Genomic DNA, 10,563 nt, shown 5'->3' with positions numbered 1-10,563 from the left:
CTACTCCTATGGGAGTCTTGGGGAACCTTGTTCAAGTTTGGGTGATCCGTTCATTAACATTAAAGCCCAGGATAGATGTGATGAAGCAGGGCTCCCTCCTCCATGACACATGCTGAATGTCAGAGAAGGCAGACGCCAACGTGGGAAATACTGGAATTTTTCTTTGCAACTCTGCTGTGATGAGGGATTCCTGTTAGGAACATAAACTATTGTGTTTTCAAGACTCTTCCTTTCCAGTTTCTGAAATTGAACCAGACGATAATCTTCTTTGAAGATACAATTCAAAAAGCCAAAAGCACACCTTCCAACACACCGTGCTTTCAGGTATTCTGGATCTAGTCGAACTGGCAGATAAGCTGACTGATGCATTCACCCTGATAGCCAGGTGAGCCCATCTCCTTGAGGAAGCCCACGTGGTTCTTGGTGGCATGACGGGCCACCGAAAGGTGAAAAGGTCACAAGAAACATGAGATATCTTGGAAATACTTCCCCAGGGAGGCAATTTCATGAATGAGGTCTTCTAAACAAATGACGCCAAACCTCCCTAGATACTCCTCAGTCACTGTGCTGTCGGTTAAAGGGATGGTCTTATTCTTGACCTTGGCTTGCCCACATTTCAAGATGAGTTCCCGGACAGATTTCAGACTTGGAAATCCCCAGGTCATATAAGGTTCCACTATTTGCAGTGTTTTTAAGCTTTGAGGAATGACTTTGACAAAATTACTGAAAATTTTCTTCAGATGCAGTTTCTCAATGGTCTTCTACACCACTGAACGCACCCCATCAGTCCTTTTGATGCGCACAACAAAGGCCAAAGAATGTTTATCGGGCATTTCAAGGCATGAGGTTTCATTTCAAGTTGTCGGAGACATACCATGTCATGCTTCTGCCACCAGGAATCATTTAAGAACAATTCCAATCGCGTAAATCTGGGCCCTATAGCTTTCCTCTGCTCTCTTCTTGCCAAAAGTGCTTGCTTTTCTTGGGTGGCTTTGAGGGATTGATAAGCTTTTCTCTTTTTCAGGAGATTTTCTGGAACCAAAAGGATCTTTTTCTTTTGCTCTAGCTCTATTATCTTTGTGGTGCTCTTGGGTCTATTTCTTGACAGAACCTGCATCAGTTCCCAGTATGGAACAAACACCAATGTTTTCCACATAATATGAACAAACAAGAAATAGGACACGGAAAAATGCAGCAGTTCGAAAGAGAGAATGAGGTTCTGAGTTAAATAATTGATGGAATACATTCATTTATTTCTTTCCAAAACCCTGCTAAAAATCATATAAAAAGGGCATTTAGAAAGAACACATAAATCCATAAGGACATTGACAACAGGAGAAAAGACAAATGGAAAATGGAAGCAAAGAAACAGATTAAGTAGATACAGGGCAGTCACAAAGGATGCTGAGAATCAATGGAAAATGGAAGCAAAGAAACAGATTAAGAAGATACAGAGAAGTCACAAAGGATGCTGAGAATTAGAACAGTTGTGTGACTTATTCGTCCAATTGGTGCTCAGTTCCTGACCACATCCCACCAGCCAAGCAATGCACTCTGATATGGAGTCATGTCTGTCCAGAAGAAGGAATGCCTTTGCTAATTCATACAAAGCCACCATATGCTCAGCAGCTTCATTGGTCTGGAAGGGCACTCTTCTTTTTTTCTTTTTCTTAAATAATTATTTTTATTTAACTTTATTTATTACTTATTGTTATTTTCCTGTTTAATCAGAGAGAGAGAGTTAGAAAGCAAGCCTCCAGGTCTGAGATTTGAACCATGGTCAGCCACGTGGGAGTCCAGCACCCTTTAACCACCATGCCACCCGTCAGCTCCAAGGGCACTCTTTTCTATAAACTCATGAAGTATACTCATATTCTTTCCTGAGAGCCCAATCTGATTTATACTCAGAATCCTCAAAAGGCACGAGCGCTATCAGCACTACATTTATAGCACATGGGACAAAAGGCGTTGGTAAACTAAGGAGGAGTAACATAGGTTACTTGAGAAGCACCTCTATCTCAAGACCTCCTACTCCATTTGCTGCTGTCCCTCATCGCTCCTTCACTCCCTCTCCCAGATGTCTGGAAGTTTCCCTGAAGATATTTTAAAGCAGGTTCTCTGGACTGGGAGAACAGCTGGGAGCTTTTGGATCTAACCAAAATCAAAGGAACTGAATGTCTGCAGGTATATAGAATGTTGACCTCTGAGATACCTTCTCCTCCCAGCCTCATTCTTCCCCTTGCTTTCAGAAAACTGGCAGTCAGAGACTTTGACCTCTTTGGTAACAGGTCCTGTGGGGTTTGTGTTCAGACTGAAAGAACAGATCTGAAAATATGTCATCAGGATAGCCTCCCAAAGCCAACCAGCACCAGCACAGGTTTAGAGCTTCCACTTGGCTTCTCCTACCTTCCATTGTTAATCTTGACCACACCTTTAGGAATTGCCATACATATGGAAAGAGCACCTAGGGTGGAGGATAGAGAAGGCTGGGGAATAGTTTCCTAATTAGGGTGCTCTGAAAAGGCACTCTGAGGAGATAATTTTAGGACAAAGTTCTGAATGAAGTGTGAAAGTGATGCATGCAGACATGTGGAGGAAGATCTTCAGGCCAAAAGTAGCTCAGATGTTCTAAGGCTTGATCCTGTCTGATGTACACAAGGAACAGCTAGTTTGTCAGTGTGGACACACAGGTAATAAATTGAAGGAGAGTGGAGACTGAGGTCATTGGGGGTTAGATCTTGGTAGATGTGATTAGCCTTATAAGAAATTTGAACTTTTTCATGTAATGTGAAGTCACTGTAGGCATTTGAGTAGGAAAATTATTTGATCTATGACTTGATTCAGATTTAGAAACATCCTCTGACTACTGATTCAAAGATGGACTGCAGTCCAGGGAGGAGTAAAGGGCATGAACACAATTTTTTGGAAGATACTGTAACAGTCCAGGTAAGAAATGATATGCCTTAGACTAGAGTCAAAGTGATAGAAGTAATCAAGAAGCAACTCTTTTAGAGTTTGGGCTGAAGGTCAGCAATGGCCCTAAGGTTTAAGCCCAAGCAACTTGATGAATGGAGGGGCCATTTCGTCCAATGGGGAAGACCCTGAGAGGGGCAGATATGAAGAGAAACTAAAGTGTTTTGTTTAGACAACTTAAGGTACAAACATCCACAGATATGTAATTGGAGATAGTGAATACAAAATTATCAACAGGTCAGGGCAAAGTTGAAGGTTGGAACTAAGAGTTAAGACCTATCAACAAAGCCATGGAATTGACCAAAAATATGTAGTAAATAATGACTGATTACGAAGGAATAGATTGCATGACTGAGCCCTGGTATACTCCAACATTTAAAGATCAAGATAAGGAGATCCCTGTACAACTCAGAGAAGGGGCAACCGATGAGGACAGAGAAAAGTTAAGAGTGTGGTGTCCTGAAGTCAGTAGAGCTTTCACATAGAAAAATTTTTAAATTTTTATAGAGTACTTGTGCTTCCCTGAGAGGGAGAGTGAGAAGGAAAGTGGGAAAACACCCTACATGGAGGAATGGTACACCCCAATTTCTTCTCCTCCATTTCTCCCTCCTTTTGGGATTTTTTGGTCATACACACACTTGCACCCAGAGAGTTTCTCACTCTACTGAATCTGGGGACTCAAACCTTGCTTTTTACTATGTGGGTTCCAGCCACCTTAACCACCATGTCACTGGCTGGCCTGGCTACCCATTTTAAAATGCTTGTTAAAAGTTTGCACATAAACTACATCAGTCTGTTTTCATATAAAAAACACAAAATGGAGAGCACAAAGTGAAAGTCCTCATCATGCCCCAATCTTATTTATTCTAAGTCAGAGGCAACTTCTACTAACTACTCACTGTATGCCTATTCCATCATCCCTCATGTTTTTCAGATAATTCATCCGTATTTTTTTCCATGAGAGAGAGCTGGAAAGAGACAAAGACAGGCACTCTCAAAAAGGTCTTCATGTCATAATCCATATCTGGCTTCAGCTAGTATGAATCATGAGCACACAGTGCAACCTGTCATGCACAAGGAGCTCCAGGATGCAAACCCAAGACCTTCTCACTGGGTCCAGTTGTGTTATTATTATGTTACCACCTGATCCTCAGGTTTTTTCATTTCACATGTATGTGTGAGAGTGTATGCATGTGTGTATGGAGAGGTCTTTAAAAACTTTATGGAAAATCTGTATTATGGGGCCAGCCTGGGGCTGGATGGTGAAGGCAGTTGGATCTGACATGTCTGACCACAAGATTCGATTCCTAGACGTGTGAGCTTGTAAACATACTGAATATGTGTGTGTGTGTGCATGCCCAAACTCTCAAAAGGAGGAAGAAATTGCAGTGTGACAATTGCCTATGGGGGGAGTGCTCTCTCTCTCTATTTCTCTCTCTTCACTATCATATAGCTTTTGGCAAATTAAAAAAAGAGAGAGAGAAAACATGCATTATGAAGAAGTTATTCGTGGATTTAAAAATTGCATCAAAATAAACTCCTACTTTCATTCTATTTTGCCATGAGCTTTCTGAAGTCTTCTTCTATACATTTATTTATGCTTGTGTGTGTATAAGTGGGTATATGCATAATTTTGAATCTTTAAAAATATGGGATCTTTGTTCTTTTGCTATGAAATTTATTTTTATGCTTAAAAGTATGAGGGGCCAGCAGTTGGCGTAATGGCTGTGTTGTTGGACTCCCATGTGGTCGACTGCAGTTTGAGTCCCGGACCCAGTGACTTGGACTCATGCCGGGTGCGTGTGCGTGCGTGCCCAAGATCCTGAGAGAAGAATGGAGGAGAAGGAATTGTGGCATGGCCATCCCCTCTGGGGGGTGATTTCTCACTTTCTGTGTCTCTGTCTCTCTCTGTCTTTCTGGTAAGTGCATGTACCCTATAGCAAACACCTCCCCCCCAAAAAAAACCCCATGTATGTCACAGAGTGCTTTTTTCATGCCAACACATAGAAATGCACATCACTTTTCTTTAATTTGTACAGATTATCCGACCATAATCAACACTTCTATTGACAAACATATATACTATTTCATCTTTTAATAGTGAAAAAAAAATGCTGCAGTGAAAACCTTTGCACATGAGTTCTGTAGACTTACATTCAAGTATGGAGACTCACAGGTAAAATTGCCAGATTCACAGTATGTGCTTAAAATGTTAGATTCTGCCGTATTCCTTGGCAATGTTGAGCATTATCAATTTTGTATGTTGCCACTGTGGTGATAGGTATTTGACATTGTTTGTATTTCCCCAATTATAGGTAAAGGATAGCATCTTTTCATGATTTTAGACTAGTCTAGTTGTATTTCTTTAAAGAATTGTTTATCGATTTTTCTTTAGATTTTTCTAAAAAGAACTTGTTGATCCCATGATTCTAAAAATGTTTAACAATATTTTCTACTAGTTCTTTTACAATTTTATTTTTCATTTTTAGATTTTTTTAAATCCTCTCAAAGTTCATGTTATGAATGGTTTGATGAAGTGGTCTACCACTTTAGTTCTTTCCCCAAGAGTATGAGTTTTTTGAATATTTTATCTGGGACTTCTATGTCTCTTTCTCTAATAATTAGGTCATTGCTGGTTCCTCCAGAGTTAAAACGGGGCCAGAGATATGAGGAAAAGGTCAGAACTCTTGCCTGGCTGGTTTGGATATGACCCACATCTGTAACTGGTTTCCTCTGGCCATAAGAGTGCTTTCACCAGGGCATTCAGAAATCTCTTCTTTTTAGAAATCTTTCTGCCTGCAGCTGCAACTCCCAAGTCTGCATGGCAGGGTCTCACCTTCACGGGCCAGTTACAAAGGGACATGTCTAGGTCACACAGAACTGTCCCTTTATAAAAAAGGAACAGACATACCTTTGATGTGACTTTTGAATATTTACTTAAACATACCTATAATTGAAAACGCTGCTGACAATTGTGTAAACCTAGAACTAATTTTGATTCACAGACACACATTGTATTTTTGCATTAATTCACTTCTGAATTATCTAGATGTGAAAATGTTAGGTAAATCAAGAGAAGATTATATTGTGTTGTATTCAGCACTTCTCTAAAGTTATTTCACGTTTCAGAAAATCATATCCCCAGGGTCAGCAAATGGCATAGCAGTTATGTTGCTGGACTCCTACATGGCTGACTGAGGTTCAAGTCCTGGACCTGGTAACTTGAAACTCATACTGGGCACGTGTGCATGTATACCCAATATTCACAGAGGAGAATGGAGGAGAGGGGACTGTGGTGTGGCCATCCCCCCACTCCCGGGGATGATTTCTCACTTCCCCTCTCACTGTGTCTGTCTCTCTTTCTCTTCAATGAGTACACATGCCCGAAAGCAAAAAATCTTTAAAAAAAAGAAAGAAAGAAAGAAAAAGAACATCACATCCTCAATAACGACAATGTCCTTGACTCACTGATTCCACACCCCAGTATCATGTAGTTGTCAATTCTTGATGATTCTTTGTGTAGGTTCAAACATTCAGTCACTTCATTGTATTTTCTGTTTTGTTTTTAGTCAAGTTACCTGAAATTTCCCTTTGATATTGCCTATATGTTAGAGCATTACAATGATTTTCACTTTTTATTTTAGTTTTGCATGATCTTTGTTAGGTAGGTTATAGCAATGTGAATTTAGAATATGTTGCAAAATATTTGTTTGAAAAAGGGCGATTGGACCTGGTAGGGTGGAGAATCACTGCTGTTGAGAAGGAATCTTAAACTTCTTAACTCATCATCATCAGTCTTGGTGTGTTTGCTGTAGTAGAGCTATAGAGATAAAGGTTATCTGGCTCATGATTCTGGTGGCTAGACAGTCCAAGAATGTGGCAATGGTATTTGCTCAGCTTTGGGTAAAGGCCTCCTCCTCCTTCACTCCATGGCAAAGAAGTGCACAGTTCACCAGGTGTGTGCATAGAGAAACATCTGCCACCCAACCTGCTTTATAACAACCTGCTCTTGATAACAGCCCTCCCGGGAGACAGCCTCACTCTGTATGAGAGGTCTGCCCCATGGCCCAAACAGCTCCCAGTAGGCACTTCTCAGACTGCTGCACTGTACGTCAAGTTTCAATGCAAGATTCTGTAGGGACAAGACCATCATCCCAAACCCTTCATTTACAGAGCTCTGCATGCCTTTCTAGGCTCATCCCCCTGGTCTCTCCCCACCTGCACCAACACAGCAGGCATGCAGAACCGCTTGTCACGAAGGTCTCCACACACCCTCACCACCACTTGGAGTGCCATTCTACTTTGTAAACCTGGCAGATCCCACCCTTCATTTCCAGTTCAAAGGCCATCCTCTCTGCAGAGCTTCCCCATCTAGATCCTAGTTCTATCGATGTTGTGTTGCAGTTTATCTGTGTACATATCCCCACCCCCGCCCTCCAGAATTTAGACTTCTTTGAGCTGAAGGTCTCAGGACTCATCTTGGTATTCTTTTATTTTTTTACCCAGTGTTTGGCAAATTGTAGGAGCAAAAACAGTACTTACTAAATTAATTGAATTCTCCCAAAGCAAAATCAGGGAACATTGTATTCTATTAATGAGTCAACTAAGCTGTAAAGGAAGAGGGAGCATTCCTAAGATCTTCACCCAGAGATGGCCATGAAGGAAAGAGGTTTGTTCAGCTGCCTTGACTCTGGCCTGCCCTTACAAATCAGTCAAGTGGCTTAGACATGTGTATCAGTCAAGTTCTGTCACCTGATTGACACCTTCTCTGTCATCCCAGCAGAAGGGTGCTCAGAGTGAGTGGGTCCCAGTGCCAGCTAGAAGCCCCAGAATGTTTCACACAATAACTGTTTCAATGATGTAGATATGTGATTATTTTGATATGTACATATTAATATCTAGAGATAGATATATGCAGGCAAGGAGCCATGGAGAGGTGGAGGCAGTGTGTATTCCTAGGAATTTTCCGAAAAGGAGCACAAGAAACTGTTATGACCTCTGGGGATTGGAGAGTTGCGGACATATTGGGAGGTTTTCATCCTTTCCACTGTACCTTTTTCATTTTGCCATTTGAATTATTTTTTCATTATGTGTGCTGTGCTTTCATAGTGAAAGCAAGCAGTTTTTAAAAACAGCTATCTCATTAAAAAATGAACACAAAGACAAGGTCTACCTGAAAGCATTTGATATTAATAAGTGATTACACAATCAAAATATTGCTCCAAGACATGTTCTCCCCCTTTGTAGTCTTCCTTTTAGAATTCAGATTTCCTTCCTCAGCACTCCAAGTTTGTCTCCATGTGTTGAGGTCCAAAACTACACTGCACCATTTTTTCTTTTAGCTGAAATACTTCTATCAATAAGAACCAACTGCAGCACTACTTTTGATAGGGAGGTTCATGATGGCTGCAAGGATTAATTTATTTTATTTTATTTTTTATTTCATGTTGTAAGGATTAATTTTTTATCTTTTTGGTCTTAAAAAAACAGTATTTAAAAAATTTTATATGAAATGTTTACCTCCCAAATCATGTTACGGTTCACTTAATATTTGCTTTTCCTTTGAAGAGGAAAAGAAATGAATGCCTGAGAGTGCCCCAATGTAATTGTGCAGTACTTACATACAATTGGGAGGCAACACCTAAGAACCCGTTTTGAAATTGCTGTGCCCTGTTCATTAAGCCACCGTAGGATTTCTGGAAAGCAGTGTGAATGATCCATTGCTTTAATTACACTGCCTTAGGCTACTGAGAGAGGTAAGAAATAAAAATACTAAGCATGGTGGTAGGACATCTTAGAAGAAAATAAGATACAGGCAGCTAAATGAAATCTCATGGGAAGAGAAATTTTACTATCATTTTCTTTCCCCAAGAGGAGTCAGCTTTTAGAGTTTAAGAGCTAAGATTGCTCCATGGCAACTGACTGTCATTTGGTTTCATTTGTTGATACCTAGGGTTTCTTATTTTTTTATTTTATTTATTTACTTTTTTAGAATCACTTCTGATGAACAACTGTAGATTCAGAACTCAACATTGTGTACCATTAGCACAAAAGCGAGAGGTACTGAGTTACTCCAGAAAGTTGGTAATGAATGGTTTCATTATTGAAAAGCTCCTTAATTATCTGATCTCAGAGTTTCACCTTTAAGTTGGGCTCCTGGTAGGTAGAGAAGGACAGAGGAACATTCTAAGGACAAGAGGGAAAACAGAGTTAGAATCCTCTGAAATAATTGGAGGTCAGTGGAGGAAAGAATGTGAGCAGGTGTTCCAGGCCCTGGTATTGTCTAGCTCAGCCTCTGCACTGACATTTGCTATTCCAGGAAGTCTTTTAGTTCATATGAACCAGACCTTGGTTTTGCAGGTCTAGAAGGTAGGACACAGCTACAAACTAAAACACTATGGAAAGCACAAAAATCATGAGACAGTTTCTAAATTTCATTGTGGAATTTGGGCATCCCAGTTGAGTCCTCATTCCTGGGTAGAACTGCTGGAGATCCCTTTGCAAAATGCAGGCAAAAAGGGTTCAAGAAAAATAATCCACACATAATCATGTGTTACTTAATGATGGATATATGCCATAAAAAATGCCATTAGGCAATTCATCATTGGGCAAACATCATGGTGTACTTACACAAACCTAATGGCGTACAGTCTATTCCTAGGCTATACCGCACAGCCTTTTGCTCCTGGGCTACATGCCTCTACAGCAGGCTCCTCCATGGAATACCGTGGGCAGTTGAACATAATGCTAAGTATTCTTATATCTAAACACAGGAAAGGAACCATAGCAAGACGGCATAGAAGCCCAGAGCTGGTATACCTACATGGAGCACTCACCATGACTACAACTTTCAGGACTGCAGTTTGCTTTGGAGGAGTCAGGGAGTGAGTGGTGAGTGGAGGTGAAGATCTGGAACATTACTGTTTGCTACTGTGGATGAGAAATACTGCACACTAAGGTTATGCTAAACTGATTTAAAAAAACCTCTTTCTTCAATAATCCATTAACCTTAGCTTATTGTGACTTTTAAACTTTGACTTTTTTTAAAAAACTTTTTGACTCTTGTGATAACAAAACACATAGTAGAGCTGGACAAGAATTTGTTTCTTTTTCTATTCTTATTCTATAAGCCTTTTTATGTTTTTAAAACTTTTGTAGCTTACTTTTTTTTGGTGTTAAAAGCTGAGATACACACACACACACACACACACACACACACACATCTAGGATGATCAATATCACTATCTTTCACCTTCACATCTTGTCCCATTGGGAGGTCTTCGGGAGCAATCAGAAGCACATATCTGTCAACTCCTATGGTAATAACGCTCTCTTCTGGAATGCCTCCTGAAGGATCCATGCTTTGATGTGACTGGCAGCACAATAGGTTTGTTTACAGCAGCATCATCACAAAGACATGGAGACAAACACCACAGACAACATTAGGGTGGCTTCAGCATCACTAGGCAACAGGAATTTTTCGGCTCTGTTACATCGTAATTGTATGGACCATCACCGCTTACATGCATGTGGTCTGTCATTGAATAACATGTTGTTATGCGGCACATGACAGCATGGTAGAAAGCGCAG

At 40.5% G+C, this 10,563-nt stretch overlaps 1 pseudogene; it reads right to left on the bottom strand.

Annotated features, from left to right (window-relative positions):
• Positions 1 to 335: 335 nt before the first annotated feature.
• Positions 336 to 7,269, bottom strand: LOC102498552 (60S ribosomal protein L7-like 1 pseudogene; annotated as a pseudogene).
• Between the last annotated feature and the right edge of the window lie 3,294 nt (positions 7,270 to 10,563).

The sequence above is a fragment of the Tupaia chinensis genome, unplaced genomic scaffold, assembly GCF_000334495.1.
Source record: "Tupaia chinensis unplaced genomic scaffold, TupChi_1.0 Scaffold000088_1, whole genome shotgun sequence".
Classification (NCBI taxonomy): domain Eukaryota; kingdom Metazoa; phylum Chordata; class Mammalia; order Scandentia; family Tupaiidae; genus Tupaia; species Tupaia belangeri.
The sequence above is the reverse complement of the archived record's forward strand: the minus strand, read 5'-3'. Positions and strand labels throughout refer to the sequence as shown.